The 23,503-nt window shown below is 52.7% G+C and overlaps 1 long non-coding RNA gene across 1 annotated transcript in view; it reads right to left on the bottom strand.

The window, feature by feature from the left end:
- Positions 1-23,503, bottom strand: part of LOC308633278 — a 399,929-nt gene that overhangs the window by 276,840 nt on the left and 99,586 nt on the right. Inside the window, exons 4-5 of the long non-coding RNA XR_014018743.1 lie at positions 5,279-5,369; positions 4,885-4,990 (exon numbers count right to left, since the gene is read on the bottom strand). This is a non-coding gene — a long non-coding RNA (uncharacterized lncRNA). The remainder of the gene's footprint in view (positions 1-4,884; positions 4,991-5,278; positions 5,370-23,503) is intronic.

Genomic DNA, 23,503 nt, shown 5'->3' with positions numbered 1-23,503 from the left:
CAGGCTGGCTGGACCGGGAACCAGCCCAGGGTCCCTGAGGGCTACAGCTTCAGGGGTCCCAGGGTCAGAAAGGGGAACCTCAGGTTAACAAATGCCAGGACTGAGAAGGGGGGGCACTAAGAGCAGGACAGCCCCTTCCTTGTCTAGAAATCACAGCTCCCAGGGGACCATCCTATCTTGTTCCAAGTCACCTGTGGGTCTCCATCTGCCCCCAAAGTAGTCCCCTCTGTGCAGTTTCCTGACTTCTCCCAGAGTAGAAAGGAGAGAAGAAAAAAAGAAATGACTTCTCTCAAGTGCAAGTGCTCTCGAGTGACCCCGGGTCAACTATCACCCGAGGAATCAGCCCAGGCAAAGGAAGGAAGCCTGAGCATCGGAGAGAAGATCAGCACAGGGGAATCGCTCATCAGGCCTGGATCTCCACCTCCCCCGTGCAGGGCCCTGGGGCGGGGGGCTATCACTTAGACACCAGCTCTGAAAGGCAGCCTTTTTGTCCCAGGATGGGCAAACTGAGGCTCAGGGAGTCTACTTGAGACAGCTGAACCTGAATGCACACTGCAGAGAGAACCATGTGTTCACAGAAAGACCTGCGTGATGTAGGGTGTTCCAGTGTCCCTTTTAAAAGCTTTCCCTCACATCCTCTCAACTAGGAATCATTTAATACACACACACACACACACACACACACACACACACACACACACAGATATATAAAATATATATATAAAGGGAATTCAGCCTGTAGGAACATGGTTTTATTCAATAAGAAAGACATAAGTTTCTTGGAAGGGGTGCAGGCAACAGCCAACGCACCAGAATGCTGTAGAGGGGAGTCCTGCTCTGGAGAAGGATGGAAGAGGTGACCTTTGAGGTTCTTCAAATGCTGAGATTCTGGGCTGGACACATAGCTCAGTGGTAGAGCACTTGCCTGGCATGTGAAGACCCCAGGTTCAATCCCCAATACCACCAATAAATACATAAGCCCTAAGATTCTGTAACTCTAAGTTGAAATTCCAATTCCCATCCTATGATTCCTGCTCAGCTGAATATGGGTATTTCTAACACATCCAAGCACAGACCACTGGCTCTTTAAAATCCAGCCCGGCCTCTTCCAAGTAGCCTCAGCCTTCCTGGGGAGGAAGGCTCCAGCTGGAGGCACGGCATGGCACGGCACGGCAGTCAGCAGAGATACAAGGTGCTGGAGAAGCCTCAGCCCCACAGGATGTGGTGTGTGAGGCAGCAAGAGAAAATCAGAGAAAGCTATCTAGAAACACAAGCAACCCACAAATAAAGAGACTTAACAGGAACACACAGGGACTTTTCTTCTTTTTTTGTTGTTGTTGTTGAGTTAGGAAGCCCAAAAATAATTGAAGGGAGGTGTGTCTCAAAGTTATTTCTAAAGAAAAACCCTCCTTGCTCATAAGAAAATCCTAAGGGTAAAAGTGTGAAGTTTAAAAGTCATAAAAACCCCAAGTCCGTCCAGTGAGTTCATGCAGAACTCGTGGATGTGAGGCGCGGCTGTTTGAGTCCCAGCCTTCCAAGGGGAGCCAATGTGCTAATCAACTTCCACACAAAGGCTCAATTTTGAAATTCACTGGTTTTAAGTGAAGGCTACAGTGTAACTGGCTCAACTTGAAGGAGTCCACATGGAAAGTAACCAACTTGGTTCAAGAAGCAGCCAAAGTTAGCACTCCCAAAGAGAGTGGTAAACAAGGAGATGGAAAGAAGAACACGACCTCACTAAGGGGAAAAGGTACAACCCAACAAGGAACCATTCTGCACCACTGGGTTTTCTGAGCTCATAACACCCAGGGTTGATGCCACTGTAGCGAAAGTGACATGTCCACGTGCTAACAGAGGAAGCATAAACAATCCTGTTGGAAAGTAAATTGGTAATAAGGATCTGGAATCATAAAGCCATACCCTTTGACTCAATGATCCTTCTGCTAAGTATCTGTCAGAAGGATTTTCCATCAAAGGCTTGTGCACAAAGATGTTCACAGTAACAGCAATGTTACTATGTAACCCTTACATGTAACAAATTTATTAGAAACTTTAATTTTCAAACAACAGGACTGGCTTGAATATGATTTATCAAAGAACCATTACATATGCTTTAAAAATGACAATTTACAAAGTGTTTTAATAAAATAGATAAATGTTTAAAACATCGGATAAAAAAAAAAATGGCTACAGATTAGTCCCCACTACACCTATGCCTGTGTAAATTCTCTGTTCAGTGTATGGATGGAGCATATTGGATATCTGAAGCATTGTGATTAGTCACGGGGGCTGCTTATTGATTTTGTCTTCTCCAATTCCATTCTAGGCAACGACAATGCTGTTGGTGCAATATGTGACAGCAACCATGGTGGTGACATTTTACTGGTAAAACTGCAATAAGGTATGAATAAGAGCTGGGACAGAACCCTGGGGCACTAGACACAGAACTCAGGCTATGAGAGAAGATCAACTCGGGAGGCTTTTGAGGATTAAGTCAAAGAAACGTGATCTCTAGGCAGAGAATGGAATATGTAGGCACGAGAGGTGGGGATGAAGCCTCTGGGCACCCCCACCCCATGCACCCAGCAGCATCCATTGGACTCAGTTTAGAGCGATTCAGTCCTTTTCCTCCTCCCCAGGATGCCCTTAGGGTTGAATCCCAGATCTCGGTGCATTCAAATGTCCGACTCCTAATACAAAAAGCCCTATGGAGAGGCCTACAGATGATTTAAATCTGAGTTTCCTAAACTAAGTCTTTTTCAAAAAGGTAACTCAGGTCAGCTTCTGCACATGATATGAGGAACTTTATTTTCCTTTCATTTGGAACCTGGGTAGAATTCCAGAGTGGACAGGAACCCTAACAATGACACTACAATCAGGGACAGCCAGATAGATTAAGGGCCAGCGCTCTGTAACCTCAGGGTCCTTAGGCTTATCCTGACACCAATACTGTCAGCCTTTTGCCTCTGAGCAGACCCTGTGTCCTTAGTTTGACATTCATAAAACGGGGCCAGTTCAGAACCCTCCTCCTGCAGCAGGCGTGAGGCGTGAGGATTAAGCCCTGCGGGCAACAGTGACCTCTTTCCCTGTCTCCATTACCCTGATGTCCTGACTGGTTTGTCTCCCGTGTCTTCATGAACCACTTGTATACAGGTGGCCAGGGAGGGTGCCCAATCAAATGGCCAAATGAGGTTCAACCCTGGCTGGCATCAGGGTCATCTGGAAGCTTCTAGAGGCTCCGATGCTCCTGTCCTTCCCACAATCAGCTGGTTCTCTGGGCCCCTGGCATGGCTCCTCCTTATAGCTGACCCCACGGTGCCACTGGGCTGGAGTACATTGGGCAAAGCAACCAGCCATCTCTCCTTCAAAAGTTCCCAAGACAGCACGGGGCAGAGGTCTTCCCTAATGGACGGAGGCCACGGTTCAAGAGCTCTTTTTGGAACAATTCAGCAATCTTGGAGAGACTGGCCAGTGGTGATTGGCTCCCCAAATCCTGCCCTGCTGCTCAGTCCAGCAACTTCCTGCAAAGCAGTCAAGTGGGCCACCTGGAGCGACGTGCCGCAGAGGCCAGTGGGAAGCACTGATCAACATGGCAGTGACGATGACAGGCGAAACCTGGTGCAATGCACAGTTTCCAGGTCTTGCCGCAGCCCCTACAGGATGGAGTGCAGCAGCGACTGCTGAGCAATCTGCAGGGCCCCCAGCAGCAGGCGTCCAGGGAGGTTGAGGCCAGATGCCCTGCCTTTCCTGGCTCTAGTGCAGGAAAGGCACAGTGACTCCCTGGCTGGCTTTTCAATGGTCATCTGAGTAGATGAGGGGCCTGCGCATGCTAGGCAAGCACTCTGCCACTAGGCTACAACCCCAGGCCAGTGTCGTCTTGATGACAGAGATCCCAACCATGCAACTGTTAATGAGTCACACTCAGGGACCATTCAGTACACACCCCGTTCCTAAAAGGCCAGGCAGGCACATGTCCCTGAGAAAAGACAAGTGTGCAACCCCAGGTGTTTGCAAGATCTCTCAAGATCTCCCACTCCGCTCTGACAGATCCAGAATTTCCCAGGCTGCCATTTGGAAAACTCAGCGCAATGCGCTTGTGGAACGAGCCAGCAGTCCTTCCAGAGCCATCCTTGAGCTCCACTCCTCCTGCATGCCGCTGGCAGCTGGGCACCATCATGAACCAAGAACAGGGACCCAAGAGGAATCAACACCCAAGCCACGGGATTCCAGGAATTTCAGATCCAAAGTGCACGCTCCAGGCAGCCCCGTGCATACTACAAGCACTCAATAAATGTCAAAGGAGGTAAACTGACCAGAGGGACTTTCCCATGTACATATGAGGCCTGTGTGTGATGGAATACTTTTCAACAAATCTGCCTTGGGCAAGTTCTAGAACCACCATGAGCACCTCTCCTTATCTGCGTGTATGAAGCCGAGATTAAAAGGAGTCTTCAAATACCTGAAATACTTTACCCTTCCCTCTTTATGACGGGGAAGCACTGCCCATTAGGCTGTCCCTTGCTGAAGAGCTACCAGGGACACAGGGTGAGCCTTCCTAAAGTGGCCTCACAGCTGGCCCAAGCCTTGAGCCACTGCTGGGCAGGAGTGTTTACAGACCTCGAGTCCCGCCCAGAATACACACCCCATGAAGCATGCCAGTGGCCTCAGGGCTGCCTGACACTGGCCTCTGCCATTTTTGTTTCTTCGGCCAACGGCATTTCACAAGCCTACCTGTACCCACTACTGGGGCTGGGGTGGGGATCTGGGGCACTCGGCAGATGAGGACTCGGACTTCAGTGACCCAATCCAGGTTATGCCCTCCCTCTTCCCGCTTCTCCAAGCTCTCCAGAGCCAACCTCCCCTTCTCCCCAGTTCATCACCTACCTCATTCCTGAGTTTCAACAGGAGGTTCTAGGTCTGGCTTTCAGTTCAAGCAGAGGCCCTGACCTTCTGACCTGACCACTTGTGATCAGCGGGTGGACACTCATTCCTGTAAAAAACACCCAACCTGCAATCAGCCTGCGTGTGTGTCCCTGGAGTCTCCAGAAACAAACATTCATCATCCAAAAGGTCGCTCTGCCATCAAGATCTCTCAGAGCTGAGCATCAGGGACTCCTGGGGGGCTTCCCTTCTAGGAGTAAGGGGCCTGTGGCTCAGGGCCCAGCTCAGCCAGCGAGCACCCCAGCCATGGCTCCTTCCACTGTGACAGAGGGACGGGGTCTGAACAAACCCCAGGGAAGGCAAAGATATCCCACCAGCAGGTGCTCCCTCTGCATACCTGCAGGATGGGAGGGCAACCCAGCAAGCAAGGGGCATCCACAAAGGTCCTTCGAACATTCCACAAGCACCTGAAGCTGATGCACGTCCACCTGCAACAGAGCCCAGAGCCAGAAAGGATAATGAGCAGAGAACGTCTTGAGCTCCACCCAGAAGCCAGCAGAAGCCCAGTTGGCCCTTAACTGGGCTCAGAACCAGGCTCTCTAGTGGCACAACATGGAAAGCCAAGTATATCAGGTGGCCCAGTACTCCAGAACTATGTGGGGCAGCCACTGGCCAAGGGGCTGCTGAAATTTCCACCCATTAAAATTAATTCTCAGTAAAACTGCACTCCCTCAGTCACGACAGCCCCACTTCTGGTGTTCACCAGCCCCACAAGGCCGGAGGTGACGTCCAGCAGGGCAGGTTAGAGAAAACTGCCACACCACAGCAAGCTCCACGCTGCTCCCAAGGCCTGCCCTGGCTGCCAAGAAGAGGGACGATCCCCGCGGCCATCCTGGGCCTCAACAAATGCTTACTTCCTAGACTGACGTGGAAAACTCCTGCTCAGGAGAGAAACGGGCCGGTGCGCAGAAGTTAAGAGAGGAACCTGGCATGGAGCCCCCAGACTCGGGCCCCAGGGCAGCCCTGCCACTTCCCCGGCATGTTAACTCCATGCGCTTCACGTCACCTCTGAGCACCTCTGCATCCCCATCCATGTCATCGAGGTAGGATATTGTCCCTGCCCCTTCCCACAGCTTTTAGGACTATGAAGGGATGCCACACAGGCCTGTCACTTGGTTTTCTCTTACATGCCATCACCACCCTTCCCTCTCATCATGACAGCAGCAGCTACGCTGACCTGCTGGCACTTACTGGGACTCCTAATAATAAAATGTAATTTAATTCAAACCCAGCCACCTACCCTCCCCACCTGTCCCACCTACTGTCCCCACCTGTGCCCTGAACACAGTCTCTGCATTATGACACTCTCTCTCCCTGGTTTTCCGGTTGTGACTCTGCCTGAACTCAGCGTGAGCTTTCTGGATGGCGATCCTGTAACCCCTGCCTCTTCTCCTCACAGTAGGTCCGCAACCTCAGGAGGGTACAACAGAGTTCTTCGGAGCTTGAAGCACCACCGTCCCGGGTCACCGGAGCCGTCGGCTCACCTGCCTGGCCCTGCTCTGTACCCACTCCAGGTGCGTCTCACACGTTTTCCCTACCTGTTTCACCTGAGTGATGTCCCCAAGGTGGCCTTCTAACCCACAGCAGCTGTCACTTCTTTGGGGAAGCACCCCAAATTCATCATCCCTCTCCTTGGTGTCCCCTCTCTGCAAGTTCCAGGTGACTGCACGAGGCCCTTCGCCACACTGAAGACCTGGTGCTGGGAAGCCGTCCACAGGACGCCCAGTAAGATGAATGGGGCAGGAACAGTGCAGCCAAAGGCTTCGGGGCCAGCGCCTGGGGATGGGGCAGAAAAGGACCAAAGTACAGCGGGCAGGGAGCCACCTTCTCCAAGCCACCTTCACTGGGTGACAGGAGCCTGCAGCTGGAACATCAGAGAGAAGGGAGAAGTGGACAGGGCCCAGGGTGGCCCCTGGCTCAGAGTGGGGTGAGCACACTGCGACTTCACCCTTGCTGTGACTTTGCCAGGTCAGTATCACCTTCTCAGGAACAGACGCTCTTCTTACTACCCAAGGGGGTAACCCCAATGCCAACACTGAACCTGGGCAGACCAGCTGCCTTACGGGACAAAACAACTGTCCAGCCCCAGGAGTAACCCGTGGGCCGCTGGGCTGGGGGAGGGCAGGGCTTCACAGCGCACCCACCTCTCAGCCTGAAGGACATGGGCACGTTTCACCTACTTAGGGGCAAAAGGTTGGAACTGGTGGACTTGGGTAAAATCCTGTGGGAGCCCTGGGTGCTATTTTTGTGACTTACACTCATGTGAAAGTGAAATCATATCCAAAAAAATTATTATTTAATTGTCTGGGTTTAAAAAAAGGAAAAAAAAAAAAAAAGAAGAACAAATTGGAAAACCGGAGAAGAGCCCAGGGAGCCCGACCTTGCCCAGGAATGCCGGCCCTGCTGCGGGCTGAAGGGCGTCCACCCCAACGACATTCCACGGAGTGAATGCAGGTGGCCTTTTTTGAGTAAAAGGGTTTTTGCAGATGTGACTGAGTTAAAGAACTCGAGATGAGTGGCCCTGGATCAGACGCCCTAAGTTCAATGACAGGAGTCCTCCTAAGAGAAGAGAAGGAGGGACAGGCCCAGAGAAGGCCAATGGAGGAGGAGGCAGGCCTCAGCAGGGCAGCCAGAAGCTAGGAGCACCAGAGCCTCCAGGGGCTGCAGGGGGTGAGGGAGCTTCTTCCCCCGCTGCCCTCGGGGGACGCAGGGCCTGGCCATCCTCCAGGCTTGGCGAGGACACACTTCTGCTGTTGGAAGCCACGTGGGGTGTCATTTTTTACAGCAGCTCCAGTAAAATAACAGGGAGCCTTCGCCTCCGGCCCCAAGAGGAAGCCTGGTGCTGAACAGGTGCCTTTCTGGGGACAGAGGTCACCAGCTCTGGTCCCATTAGTGGCTGGGGTTACAAGCTACTGTAACCTCAGGGCCAAGGAGGCGCCTGCCCCACGACAGGCACAATCTCCAACACATGAAGGAATGAGCCACTGGCCTTCTGCTGTGGGGGATGGGCCACCTCAAGTCTGGAGGACAGGGCTGTGGGCAGGTGCTGCCACCTCAGGACCAGCTGAGATGCCTCTGTTTGTCCCACCCCCTGCTCATCCTTGTGGCCTTCTGAGCTCATTCTTGTCACAGGGCTCCTCGCATCTCAGTGCACCTTAGCAGGCTGGGCTCATTCCTCCTCTGCAGGACACCCAGCCCCCAACCAGAGTCACCAGGTGAGAACTAACCCAGAACTGGAAATAGACTCTGAAGATATTTTTAATCCAACTGATCAGTTGACATGAACAAACTGGGGGTCAAGAGCAGAACAGGGAACTGTCGGGATGGTGTTCCAAGGTGCCCAGACCAGAGGCCCCGCAGGACAGAGGACCCCATGCCTCCCTGAGCCAGCTCCCCACTCCACAGATCATTCCCTATTGTCTCACGGGCTGAAAATAGTGCCCAGCACAGGGCTTGATATGTGCTGAGCAAACTTTTGCCAAGGGTGCCCAGAACTCAGGGCAGAGGGTGCAGAGCTGGTCTTAATATTTGCAACTTAAGCTGCTTTAAACAGGTGGCAACTGTCTTGTGTGAAAATAAAATAATCTAAGGGTACTAAATCCCCTTGGGCTCATACTTCTAGAAACTTCTCTGCCCCAATTTTCCATAGAAAAGATAGGAAGAGGTGAGAGGAGCAGGAATTAAATATCAAATGCTGTCCAGTACGGCCCTCACTCACACACCAAGCAATTGCCACGTGTCACCCAGATACTGGACACTGGGGACCAATGTGCACACCCTACTCCTGCCCACATGAAGCACACAGCCCTTCAGGGTCCTGTCCCAAACACCTCTACTGCCCTTCCCAAGCACCCCCAGGGGGATGAGGCAAAACTACCCATCTGAAAGTCCCCACCCACTCCTCTGAAAAACAGGGATGCTAAAATGGAGGGGTGTTCCCATTAGACAGGAAGAAGCTCAACCTGGGAGTGAGAAGACGCAGGCCCAGCCCTAAGAAGGCTGGACTTCTCAGCCCTGCTCCCTAAGAACATAAGCACAGGCCAGGCGTGGTGGTGCCCACCTGTAATGCCAGCAACTCAGGAGGCTGAGACAGGAGGATTACAAGTTTGAGGCCAGCTTGGACTCTGTCTCAAAATAAAACCAAAAAAGAGCTGGGGACGTGACTCAATAGTAAAGCACCTCTTGGGTCCAATCCCCAGTAGCCAAACAAACAAACATACCCAGCCTTCTCAGCTCCTCAGTCCTCCATGTCGCTGAAGCTAGAAAGGCACCGTGAGTGCGGCACCCACCCCAAGGATCGGGTGCAGGATGGAACAGGAGCAGCTGTCTGTGTGTGTTCAGTACCCAGCATCTGGTCTCTGCTCACCTCTCCTGCCTCCCCCTGCCTCTTCCCTGATCTAACTCCTTCCTCCCCTGAGCACCCCAAGTCCACGCAGCAGGGCCCAATGTATGCTGACAGTGTTCCCCATCCCCACCACAGCACTCGGACCTTTGGCTAAACTGATTACCTGATTCTTCTAAATTCCCTCCCCCCAGCAAAAGACCCAAATTCCCTATGGGGAAGAAAAAAAGAGCACCCTACTCATTTCTGTCCTCCCAGGATGCGACACTGAGCCAGCCTACAGCATGTGCTCGGTTAAACTCCTGTAAGTTAAAACAGTGTCCTCATCGGGGATATTTTTTAAAAATTAAAACTTTCAAAATGGTGATCTAGGCCTCAGTTTCTGCATCTGCAAAGTGGAGACAGACTCCATCCAGAAAAGGGCTAACAGGAAGGAAGTGCCTCAGAGCCAGCCCTGCAGAGGCATTCAGTGATAAGTGCTCTCCCTATCTTCAGCCTGTTGATCTTCCTATCAGGGGGCATCCATCCAGATGGCTCCCTGGTGACAGGCTCTGCCACAAAGATCCTATCTCCCACAACGAACTTCAAAAGCATTGTTATCTGCAGCACCCACCTCAAGGAAGGTGGATTCCGAGATTCCTAAATGACCTCTTTGGCAAGCCCTTTTGGTTCTGGGCACGCCCACAGGGCCTTATCAGCAATGTCCCCCAGCTGCTCTTTCCAGGAAGGGTGTCTCCTATCTCCAGCCCTCCAGGAGGCCAGACTCAGGGAGGCCAATGGGAGACAGTGCTGGGCCTCCAAGGCCCAAGAGCTGGCTCCAGTCTACCTGCAGGCGCTCTAGGCCCTCCACCTGGGAACCTGAGTAATAAGAGGTGGGTTGGACCTACCAAATGGCCACCCTATCTGCCTTGGTTGATCCATTCTAGCAAGAGGGTGAGACTTAATCCGAAAGAAATTGGGGATATTTCCAGGAATTGCCTTATCCTGGTTTGCTCTGCAGATGACAAACCTTCCGAGAACCATTCAGTGCATGTGGGGGAGGACAGGGGCCAGGGATGATACCCTTAAGGAGGGGGACAATTAGTGAATGCAGGTCCCTGATCCCAGGGTCCAGATCAGCCCCAGGAGAATTCTGCAGGGGCCTTTATGCACAGGGCTGGCAGCTGCCAGGGCTTGGCATGAAACCCTGGGGGGCTGCTGTTCTAGGTCCTCACCCTCTGCCCTTCCAGCTAGTTCTTGGCCTCCTTGAACCCCAGGCACTGAGCCACTAACAGCCAACCATGGGACAGCCTGAGCAGCGTCCAGAACATGCCTGCGTCTTGCCCTGTCCTGAAGGAGTCTGCAGTGAGAGCTCCCGAGGGTGCCCAGGGTCTCTTCCTTCCTGTGCCCACACTCTGGCATTCTCTGGAAAACAGGAGTGGCCTTGTAAAGCCCACTGGATGCACAGATGGGGGAAAGGAAGCAATCAGGACTGATAAACAGCCATCAAATGCTGTCCAGATATACTATGTGGCTAAGCACGGGGGGGGGGGGGGGGGGGGGGGGAAATGCCCCGTGTTCCCCTCCCACCCTTCCACTCTTAAGGGCGCATAGGTGGCCCCTGGCCTGGACTTACCCCACTGAATTCCAGCCTTGAAAACAACAGAATATGAGGATCCAGACACCTGGAGGTTCTGCACCATGGACAACTTACTGGGGCCCTGAAATTCCCTGTCTCCACAGAACCCACCTCCTGCGGCATTATGAGGATTCCATGCCATAAAGGACATAATGTGTCTCAGAACTGGGCCTGGCACGAAGGTCCCAGGACCACAGGGATATGGTTGTCACAGCCACAGTGGCGTTTGGGGCAGCAGAATGCACTTGTGAACAACAGAAAGTACACAGCCATGACCCTGGATGGCAACTGTCATCACCCTTTAAAATTGAGACTAGGAATCCTAAATCCTGAGGTCAAATTCTGCCTCCCATCTGTGTGGCCTCTGGCACCTCACTTTCCCATTCTGAGCCTCATTTGGAAAACCCATCTTTAATTCTGTTCTATCTCTTCAAAAGGTGGATCAAATAAAACAGAAAGCATAAAGCTTTCTAAGACTGCTGTTGAAGGTGCTCAATAATTATATTATTTAAATGAATGAATTAACACCTCCCTGACCCTTAGACCAACCAGCCAACCAGCCCTTCCCCATGTGCCTGTTGAACACCTCACTCTCCGCCACCACCCATCCCCGTGTCTCCCATTTGCCTGCCTCCACCCCTTCCTGGAGGGTACTCAGCTTTGAAGACTCGGCTGGATTTTGATGCCATGGAATTATACACCAGGGCCAAGACCTGAAAATACAACTCTCCCCAAATCACAAAGTCTGTCCCCTGCCCTGGGGCCTCATCCCATGGAACAGGAACAGGCACCTAGGAACAAGAGCCCACATCCTGCCTGCAAAGCGGGCTGCCCGTACACACCTGTGCATGTCACCTCAGGGTCACACAATGCCTGCCGCCAGCCTCCAGGCAAGCCACAGGAAAGACTAGGCTGTGTGGCTCAAAGCAAGTCACTGCTCCAAGCCTCAGCCTCTTCACCCACAGAATGGAGAGCACGATCCACAGCCTGCAGAAAACACGTTTAAACCACCCTGAAATCTGGGTGTGAAGAGGTGTTCGTGTCACGAGCTGTGTAACCTTGGGGAAGTTACTTGGCATCTCTGACCCTTAGTGTCCACATTTACAGAACAGGGTTGGCAATAATAAATAGCAGAGGCCGAGGACCCTAGAGCTTGAAAACTTCCTTGGGAAATATGAAAACCCCATAAAAGCTAGGCGAGTGGTGACAGGTCATTTCTATAGAGACGCATAAAAGCAATAACGTTGGTGAGGACTACCGTAAAAATCATGCCCATCCAGACAGCGAGGCTATGGAGTGGCCACTCCAAAATCCAATGGCTGCTGGGGATGAAGCTCAGAGGTACAGCACCTGCCTTGCAGGTGGAATCTCTAACACTGAGACAAAACAAAAACAAAACAAATTAAAAAAAACAACCTACTGATTAAAAGCAAAGACAAAAAACCAAAAGCCAAATGAATAAACAAGAACAAGCTTCTAGTAAAGGGGGGCTCTGGCTCAGATTTGCAGCAGGCTGTTTTCCATCTTTACCGAGAAAGGGGGGCTCACTCAGCAATTAAAGCTGAAGGTGTGTGGCTTCCTCTACCAGAGACCACAGAACAGCAGAGGCCAACCCTTCCCTGCCACAGCTCCCTGCACAGTGTGGAGACAGAGTAAGCGCTGTCCTGAGCGAACACGGTGGCTCATGCTCCCTCCGGGCCAGCCCAGGGATGAGCTTTGAAGGTGCTGGGTGGAAGCAGGGAGGGCCCCCCACGGTCACAGTCCCACCAGCCTGGCTCACTCCATCCTTCTGGGGGACAAGCAAGAGGGATCAGCCTGGAGCAGTTGCCTGTTGGGGTCAAAGCCAGGGCTCTGGCCCACTCCAGGGGCACTCTTCTTGTACACCACTGTGACATGCCCTGGGCTGGGAGGACACACACCCAACCACCTCGGTCAAGGATCGGTCAGTTCACAGCCTTGGAGCCTAATAACCAAGTTCAAACCCAGCACTTGCACAACAGACTGGGCACCCTGGGCAAGTTTCTCAACCTCTTTATGAGTTCGGCATTTTATCTACAAAATGACTCCGGTGCATAACTTCCAAATCTAAGCTCTCGGGGCCAGAGTTTTCAGTAAATTGGAGCTTTGACTTGAATTAGCCGGTGGCTGTTTATGGATTTCATTTATGTCACTTATAGAGTTCCAGAGGTGGGGTGGCCTGAACTATAGGAATTTATTGCCTCATGCTGCTGGAGTCTGGAAGTCCAAGATCAAGGTGTTGCAGCTTGCTTCTGGGGCCTCTCTCCTTGGCATGCCCAGGGCCACCTTCTCACTGTGTCCTCACAAGATATTGCCTCTGTGCACACTCCTCCTTGGTGTCTCTGAGGCCACATTTCCTCTTCTGACAAAGACACCAGTCCAGCTGAACTAGGGCCTACTCTAATGGCTCCTGGTTAACTTCATCGCCTCTCCAAATCCAGAGGCATTTAGAAGTAGCAAGGGTAAGGGCTTCAATACAAGACGTCTGGGTCTGGAAGGATACGTCCAAACATTTTGATAAGGGATGGAGGGCCTGGAGGAGAATTCCCTGGCCTGGGGTACAGACTCAGCCCTTGGCACCCAGGACCAAGCCAAATGCCAACCACAGAGCAGCAGCTCAGCAACTGTGGGCCCAATGAAGGAATCAGGGGACTCAGACAGAGGTTTGAGTCCTTATTCCAAAACTGGTTACCTCGTGTGCCCGACTGCAGCTCCCTGGGCGCACTCGCTCCACTGTACGAGGCAGGGTGCTCCTACTTTGGAGGGGGACTGTGGGCCTGAGCCTAGTTACAGCCAGCTCATAACCACACCCAGACTTCATTTCATCAAAATCATCTGTACTAGTTAAGATATAGGCATTGGCAGGCCAGGCCTCTCTCACTTTCAAGAGTGATTCTCAGGAAATATCCTGAGGTCCACAAAGAAGGCTAAGAGCAACCGAGGGTCAGCTTGACCCCTGGAGGCAAGTCCTTGCCAAGAAATGACAAAATACCATGTTTTCTGTTGTTCTGTTTTGCATGTGTTTGTGGTGTGTCCTAGTAACTAAGAGTTAGTCAAAATTATTAATATTTGAAGTTTTGCAAGTATTTTCTCTAAATCCTACAGCCCACCTGCCCTGGCCAAGCTCTACCTTCATATGTGCATTTTCTACGCTGAAGTGTTGTTGGGAAGGAGAAAAGACATGTCGGGGCGCTTCTGGCCCATCTACCAGGGATGTAGCAAAAAAAAAAAGTGCCAATCATCTAGAAAGTCCACCTAAGATGAACTCACAACAGATTTCTTTCGAGCAGGAAGAAAGTGATATCTCTCTGCCTTTGGTCTCAGGAGTTGTGGGTTTCCGCCTCAATTCTGCCATTTTGAGCTTGAGCTTTAAAAGTAGAGCAAATTACCTGTTTTGCTGACCTCATGGTGAATTTGGAAGAAATGCAGGCAAGGCTGTTGCTGCCATATCAGACACTAGAGTAGCTTCTGCAAATGGTTAGCACATACTAAATACTCAAAAAAATGTTGGAGATTATCATCTCCTCTTCCACCGATCTCTACAGCCAAGGAATCTGAACAGCTTGATAGCTGCTGATAGAGGAGAGCTGGGGTTGGGTCAGGTTCTCGGGACAAAGACAGCCCGATGTCTCTGAGTTCAGGCCCATCTATTCATTCATGCCATGCACAGTGTCCAGTCAAAGTCCCCTCCTCCCCCCCAAGGACTGTGGTGGGAGACTCCCAGCCCATCAAGGCCAAGATTCTCCACAATGACTCAAAAAGGACAGAATTGGTCTGGCCCAGCCTTCACAGAAAAAATTAATAACATGCCATCACCATTAGTTCATGGCCATATTCCAGGCAGGCCTTCTCCTCCTCCCATGGAGGAAGCGCAGAGAAGCTACTGCTCACTGAAGAGAAAAGTCTAGAAAATGCAGGTGGAACTGCAGCAAGGAATCCGATGCAGGAGCAGGCACAGCGGGTGCTCCAACCCTGTGACCTCCCGAGCTCCTCCATGTGAGCCTCAGCTGCTTCATCTGACAACGGGGATGCACATCGTCGTTTGCTTCACAGAATGACTCTAAGTCTTGAAGGAGTTCATATAGAAACAAAGCCAGCACAAAGTAAGTGTAAAAAAATGTGCCGATTCATTCTTGGAAAGTGTTGAAAAGAAAGAAGAAGAAGAAGAAGAAGAAGAAGAAAAGCAGGTCTTCAGGCTACAAAGGAAGTGCCAAATAAATCGCCTAAGGAAACCAGGGGGGGCCGGAAGGAGGGAAGGATGGGTTGCACATCCCTGGGGACAATTCTGCTGAGTAAGCAATGATGGCACTGTTAATGCTCTGGGAGCTCAAAGGGCTTTAACAGACATGATCTCACTGAGACTTTTTTATTAGCTTCTAAGACAGGTTAACAGGTTCCTGCAACTCTGCTGAGACCGCGAAACTGCAGGCTCCCGGCTGCCCTGGATGGGCTGAGGCCAGGGCAGCCTCTCTGAGCTTTGAGCGGCCAAGACCATGGTCTGGTTCTTCATCTGATCCATCACGAGCCAGGCGTCGCAGAAGGAAATCAATTTTTTCTTTTTTTTTTTAAAGAGAGAGTGAGAGAGAGATTTTTTAATATTTATTTTTTTTTTTTTTTTTTTAGTTCTCGGCGGACACAACATCTTTGTTGGTATGTGGTGCTGAGGATCGAACCCGGGCCGCACGCATGCCAGGCGAGCGCGCTACCGCTTGAGCCACATCCCCAGCCCAGGAAATTAATTTTTTTGAAGAAATATGTCTTCTACAAGAACATTAAAGGAATTCAGGTTTTGTTTTTCTAAGGTACCAAGTGATAGTGTGAAGGATTCAGGGTCTGCCTGCGCTTATTCCTCAGCTCCTCCCAGATCCATCTTTATCAAGATTCAATGAAAAGAAGCCTGTCGGTGCTCAGCACAGCCCCAGACGCAGAGGGCATGCTCAGTCAGTGAGAGCTCTAATCATTTAGGTGGGAGGGGAATCCATATCCTTGCTGCTTCCACATGTGCATCCAAGTCTGGAGATGGACAAACAGCTCTTCGCGGGAAGGGCCACACCAGGACCAACGCAAGGACAGCTGAGGTTCCCCACAGCCTGGACGCGTGCCGTGGAGGGCCGGGGGCTGTGTCATTGTGGCCTCCCCCTTTGTCACGAGCCTCTTGATTCTTCCTCCTAGGGGCTCCTTCAGCTCTCCTCTCAAGACTGTGATCTCCCTGTGTCCCTTAGATGTCAGCCCACTCTGCAGAGAGACTCCCTTTGGAGTATTCTAAGGCTGCACCAACCCCACCCTGCCAGGCTGGGGTAACAGGGACACTCTGGTGGCTATTTCTGTCCTTTGCTTAGGGATTACTGGCAGAGGAGTGGGGTGGAAGTACCGGGCCACTTCCTCCCCTCTCTCAGGAAGCCCCAGTTCCCCCTGAGTGCAGCGGGGGCTTGGATTCCCACGTGGTTGCTCAATGGACTGAGCTAATGTCCGTGATGCTGTGCAGAAGTGCTGAGCAGGCGGGGCTCAGCCGTCCTCTCCGCAGCCTCCTGGGCAGGCTGCTTCCTGGGTCAGTGTGGAGGACAGGGGAGAGGAAGGACTGTGATACCAGGGTGCCCACTACAGGGGACCTGGCCAGGGGACCTGGCTGCAGCCTGAGTCTTGGGTGTGTGCCAAGGGATATCCAGACCCAGGGTCTCTGGGGTGAAGGTCAGTTCCTCCCAGATCCATCTCTAGTTCTCATGATCTGTCCCTCACCCTAAGTGATGACGAGTATCTCCTCCCACCCTGAGGTCAATTCTCCCAAAGGCCCATTAAGTCAATCTGCTGTCTGTGCCTGGCGATCCCAGGCCCTGCCCTGGTGACCATTTGAGAAAATAGGAAATTGCCACCCCTCGCTTCATGGGTAGACAGTGGGGAGCAGTGGTCATGCGTTCCCATGTGACACTACAGCTTTGTGGCTAAGAGTTCAACAGGCAGATGGCACACTCAAGCCCAGCAACCCAGGAACGCCCAGGTCTCAGGCTCCCCACATGTGAAAAGGGTCAAAAAGAAGAGCATGTGACCCCAGGGTTATGAGTAGTTAACCCAGGGGCTTGGCGCATGTGGCACCCAAAAAGGTGAGCTGCTTGGCACTGTAGCACCCGGGCTGCGAAGCCGGCGTCCTCATTAGTAGAGACAGAGTAGAAGATGACCTGCTCCACAGCTTTACCGAGATTCAGTGAAAAGATGCCTGTGAGGTGCTCCGCACAGCCCCTGACGCTGAGGGAGCGCTCAGTCAGTGAGAGATCTAATTGTTTAGGTGGGAGGGGGATCCAGGAACCAGGCCACCAGGGAGGCGGAACAGCCTCAGCTCAGAACAGGAGGCTCTCTAGCCAGTGACTAAGGCCGTGGGATCCTGACGCCCAGGAGGGACTGGCTTGGGCCATGCCTCAGCTGGCCCCGTTCAGAGCGATGCGTTTTACTGTAAGGTCTGCGTAGCTGCAGAGCCAGTGCCGCAGGGCCTCTCTGACCCTGGGGCCTGACACTCACCAGTCAACCATGAGAGATGCTTCGTAAAAGAGGCCGAGACTCCAGGGCCCTGGAAACTGCAATCAGGGAGAGCGACAGACAGCTGGGGGGCAGAGAAGGGCCGCAGGTGCGTGGCATTTACCACGGTCCACCATCGGCTGCTGGGGGAGTGACCTACTCAGGGGCACAGCGTTCATCTGGAGGGGCTGCCATGACCAATCACCAAAACCAGGTGGTTTACACCACAGAAGTCTGTATTCTCCGTTCTGGAGCTGGATGATGGCAGCCAGCATGAGGCAGGCTGGCTTCTGAGGTCTTCTCCTCGCCCTGGCAATGGCCATCTTCCCAGGTCTTCAAGTGGCCCTCCCTCAGAGTGTATGTGTCCCACTATTATCTCCTTGTAAGGACACCAGTCAGTTGGGGCAGGGGCCATCCTGGTGACCTCAATGATCAGCTTTTAAAGACCCCATTTGTAATCCAGTCACGCTCTGAGGCATGGGGGATAGGACTTTAACGTACACTTTTGGGGGGACACAATTCAACCCACAGCTGTCACCGTGCCCTCCTGAGCTCTCCTGGTCTGGAGCAGACACACACAGGAGGGAACGAAGATCAGAACTCAAGTCTGAAGGAGACCTGGGCTCTGCCTTTCTACCCACAACTGAGCTACAACTGGTCGCGAATGCAGGCCTTCTCCAAGAAACCAGACCGGACCCCCGAGCCTGGGCCCACCCCCACACCCTGAGGCACCACAGTGCTGGGCCCAAGCCAGAGCTCGAGACACCTCCCCTGCAGGAAGATGACACACCAACCCTGTGTCCCTCACTTAGTGACAGCTTCCCAAGAGAATGAAAGTGACGTGGAGGATGTCCCACAGCCTGCACAAGGCCCGGATTCCATAGGGATAAGAGAACATAGGGGCTTGGGAAATGGGTCACCAGACCGTGCCAGTTCCCTTTCGTCAGTATTCTACCAACAGCTTCTGCCATGGTAGAGAGTCAAGAAGAAGCCTGCTGCTGGGATCCGAGCTCATCAGAAGCAGGCCTGGGTGAGGCTGGGCCCACCCCACTGTGCTCACTGCCCAGCCCAGCAGCGACTGCTACATGCACCGTAGACCCAAGGGAACGGAGGCCCTGTAGACACCTGCAGGCTCCCTGTGTGCCCGGCTCTGAGCTGAGCAGGGAAGGAGAGGAAAAGAGAGCTGCAGGACAGTCAGAAAGGGCAGGTTAGACGCTAGCGTCCCAGGACAAGGGAATGTGCACAGCACACCGCTGCCCCAACTGCCCTGGTCAACCTCTGGGGAGCCACAATCACCTCCCTGCTCCCACCAGCTCCGCTGGTCATCCTTACCCAATACTTTCTCAATATGCTACAGAATAAGAGGAGAGATACTGAAAGGCAGACACACCTGGGGGTGCTCAGACAGCTCCAGAACCTGCTGCAGGAGCTCCAGGGTTAAAAGGTTCAATGGGAACCACCTCCGATCATGGAGAAGAGGCACGTCATGGAAAGGGGACTGTGGGCCCCCGTCTATAAGGACACTGTGGAAACTAAGTCTCCGATAAATGTCAACGAGCATCGTACAGATGAACAGAATCACTACCAGGATCTGCCTCAGGGAGGAAAATGGGGGAAAGGAGTCAAAAAGAAAGTCAAAATAGCAGGAAGAAGGGACACAGGACCTTAGGTTCAAGGCCAGCTGCCCAGTGCTGGTAGAGAAGAACTGGGACCAACTTTCTGGGATCCTAGAAAGTCCTGCAACGTGGGAGCCACAACAGGTGCTTTAAGATTAAAGGAAGGCACTGTTCCCAGACCGTGATGCCTGGGCACAGGCCCTGAAGACAGATCATGACTCTGTACCCAGTTTCCTTGTTGGGAACACGGCAGTAATAACATTCCCTCCTGGTTTATACCAAGCTCTTATCAGAGGATCCAGCCCACAGTAAACGCTCCATAAAGGGGAGCTTCTCTCTGTATTCCTGTTCCACAGTACTGCCATCCTCCCTTCCTGGTCTGTCTCCTCTTCATGGAGATCAAGCACTTTCTCATAGGCAGAGGACAATTACCAAAGCCACAAAGAGGACCACCTTTCCTTTCTGTAGCGGGTGACAAGTTACCCAGAAACACCCAGGAGACCGAAGATGCCTTCTCAGCATTCACTGGGATCACCTTCTTACAAATGCTTAACCCCTCTCCCCCACCTCCCACTCGACTCTGCACTCCACAAGGGCAGAGCCAGGTTGGTTTTGCTGGTACTACATCCCTGGCACCTTGCACAGTGTCTGCGACGTGAGGTTCCCAGTACAATTATTTTGAATGACTGATGCATAACAATTACTTGACTGGTTTGGGTGAATAACAGAGAACAGAGGCCAATCCCTGTGAGTTCTCCCCTGCGCACATGTCACTTGTACCAGACAGGCAGCAATTTGGTATGTACCAGCATCCCAGCCAGCCCTGCCCCAAGTAATGCCCTGCCAGAATCTAATGCTTCCTTGGACACCCACAGGCATTGCGACCTCTCTCTGTTCCAGTCCCCTGTGGAAGTGGTAAGCTCTGGTTTCTTACCAGAGACAAGCAAAATGCACCCCAGAAAGCTCTGGGCGTCTCCATGAACCACATAACTGACAAGGGACAGCACAAGAAACCCAGGCCTTTTGCTCTCCATCCTGTACTAAATATAAGATAACGTTGGTCTGCTGAAGCCAAATGGGAACAAGTGGGAACAAAGGTACAATATTCCCCAGAGAACTCTGTCCTGTCTAAGTATTGAGAAAAGAGCCTGGTGGCGGGTCCCATAGTGACACTCACTGGCAGCAACAGTGACCTGGAAAAAGGAAGCAGCTCAGATAATCAACAGACGAGGCCTGCATATCTATTTTCCCCAGCGGTCAGAGGGCTATGAGGATTCAAGCTATGTGCTGGTCAGCTGTCCTTCACTGTGACAAAGTACCTGAGAAAATTAACTGAAGGGAAGAAAGGTTTATTTTGGCTCCCAACTTTCTGAGTCAGGTTCAGTCTGGGGTCACTTTCCTCAGTTGCTTTTAGGCCTGCAGCAAGACAGCACATCACGGCAGAGGCACATGGAGGAGGAAAGCCACTCACCTCATGTCAGTCAGGCAGCAAAAAGTCAAAGAGTGAGGAAGGTATGGGGGACACACCCCCAGTGATCTACTTCCTCCAACTCCTGCCTAGAGCTCCCATCACCCCCCAGCAGCCCACCAGAGGTAAGCCATACAGCCAGCAGGACCCAGTCACCTCCCCTAGGCCCACCTCTGGAGGTAGCTGCACTGGGGACCAAGCCTCCAACCCACAAGCTTTGCGGGGACAGTCCAGATCCAAGCCCTAATAAGCTGCCAGTGAGGTACTGCATTGGCACTTGAGTATAGGTGACAGGAGGCCCAGCCCTGGCAACCAGGAAGGCTGCCCCTGTCACCCACTGGACTGGCCACGATGTGTCAGACGTGGGTCGGGACACGGGACAGAGGGGCTCTTGGGCACAGTGAGTGGCCGCATAAGCTAGCTCAGCTGCTCTAGAAAGCAGATTGTCAAGGGGAGGATGTCCACAGCCACAGAGACAGCAATGTCACCCACCTCGGGGTTTACACCCCGAAGAACGCCCCCAACACACACACACACATGTCCAGGGAAGGTCTCCAGCAGAGCTCAAATCATGAGCAAAAGAAGGAGGACACCATGCACAGAATCTCTGGCAGGACAGACAGCCTGTCCGGAATCATGTCACCGTCCATCGCTCCTGACCCACTGGCCCCAACACACACTCAGCCGCTCCAGTTCCTGTAGACGTTTTATCAGCCAACTGCTGGCCCTTGGGGAAAGAGAACTCACGGGCGGAAGAGCGCCAGGCTCCCAGAAAGCTGTTCCGTGTCCTTTGCCCAGAGAGGTTCCCTGACAAAGGGCCTGGCCCTCAGCCAGAGCCCAGGGAAGGAGGAGCCGATTTCATCCCACTTAAACCAATTTGCCGAGCCAGACAGCAGCTAATGAGAGGCCTGTGCCCTCAGAGTCATCAATACCACTTTCCAAATCAAGTTACCAAATTGGTCTAAAACCACTTCAAAGGGGCCTGGCTGGCTGTTACCAGAGAGGCCTCCTGCCGGCCATATGGCCAGGACTCCCGCCTCCCATGCTCAGCGGCTGAGGGAGGAGCTGCCTGCCTGCCTCTGTACCTGATGAAGGGGGGCTCCTTCCCCCACATGCCTGAACCTCCAGAATGGAGCTCAGGTCATCACACTCGGGACAACCATGGCAGAGAGACTCAAACTAAGGAGGATCCAGGCAGGCGGCTCAGCCCCCCGGGACCCACGACCCCCTCCCAGCCCCTAGCCCAGATCCCTATGAAGCCAGCGCTCTGTGGTCCCCATTTTATAGACAGACATATGAGATGACAAAACCCAGCAAGGCCCAGGGTGGTAGACACAGAGCACCACTCATGGTCAGCCTCTAGACCACGCTGGCTTTAGGAAAGGCCAGGGCCTCCCCAACTCAGATCCCCTCACACAGTTAAACACAACAGCAGTCAGAGGAGGCTTCACAAGAGCCCAGAATGGCCTTCCTCAGGGTGCTGTGTGCTACCTGCCAGAGGTGCCACGCCATCGGCTTACTGGGGCTGATGGACAGGGAAGCACTGGACCACTTTGTTCGCTACATGCACATCCTGGAGGACATGGGTTAGTTTTTGTTTGGGTGTCAAGTAACATGCTCAAGGTCCCACAGCCCGAGACAGAAGAATGGTCATCGTAAGCTGGTAACACAAAGTCCACTTTCAACATCTAACTCCCTCTTCTTTCCCCTAAGCCAAGTGACCTATCAGTCTGCCTTCAGGAAGAAAGCTCTGCGGAAGAGCTTGGGCCCACCCCACCAGGAAGGGAGGCACACATGGACATGTACAACAATGGCCCCCCAGGAAGGGAGGATCTGCACCCTGCACCTCCAACCAGGGAACGGCCATCAATGCTGGGACCTCTGGGTGCTGTAACTGGGCAGTGCGGGTTGATGCTGGCAGTGCTACAGGCAGCTGGGGGGTAGAAGTCCAGGGCACAGAACGGCACCAACAGCAAATGATCTGGTCCAAAACGTCAAGAGTACAAGACTGAGAAGCTCTACTAGGGACCCTGCATGTCTTTGTAGGCCTCATCCTGATGCCAAGGATCCAATCAATCTGCATTAGGTCTGACTCATTTTCGTAGCTAACAGACCCACAGTCTTACAAGAGCTTCACCAGAAACGAGGGCTGGGTTGAGATCACCCCATGAAACGAAGGCAGGGCTGCCGGAGAAGCATGTCCTCTCACAAAACTCACCTACCATGTGTCAGACCTCACGCTAGATGAGGGGATGGTGCTCAGAGACAGGGCCACTGTGAACCCAAGAGTGGAGTGTCTTCTCCCCAGAGGGCATGTCATGGAGTCAGTCACCAGATGGTCCAAGTGATATCCCCAGGTCCCCAAGGCCCAAAGCCCCACATGGTCCTTTCTATTGTTTCGGAACACGAGGACGGAGGCTCCAGGAAGAAGGAAAGGACACCTGGAAGGGTGGCCACTGAACTTGGAGATGAGGCCCTTGGCAGAGGTGGCACTTAGCTGGTGTCTTATCCACCTTTTAACAGGGAATGATACCCCTGTTAAAAGGACAGCTTACACATCTCACTGTTGGACTCCGTCAGGGTCACCCCAGAACAGCCACCACCTAGAGGGTACCCAGAGGGGAAGAGCAGCTGCCTAGCTTTGCGGCCGGCTTTAGTCCTGTCTTCTCTGCTGAAAGTTGCTGGCACTGGAGCTCTAATACCTGGAGTGACATAAGGCACCGCTTAGGATGAGTCAGGATTTGAACCCAGCTCTACTGGCCAGCCGCCTTCGATTCAGTCACCTGGGGACCAGAATCATTGTGGTCACTAGGATGTGGACCTGTGCAATCCTGGGCCTCCGTTTCAGCCACTGTCAGCTCACCCCCATGGCAGCCTCAGGGGCCATTATGGGTCGGTCACAGGGGACAAGATGAGTGACATCAGCTTCAATGTACAAAAATGTGAACTGCCTCTCACACGGCTGTGCAGTCCCTCCCAGCAGGAGAGGACAA

Source organism: Spermophilus citellus (genome assembly GCF_964194105.1).
Source record: "Spermophilus citellus genome assembly, chromosome: 14".
Taxonomy (NCBI): Eukaryota; Metazoa; Chordata; class Mammalia; order Rodentia; family Sciuridae; genus Spermophilus; species Spermophilus citellus.
This window is presented reverse-complemented; position numbering and strand designations above follow the sequence as displayed.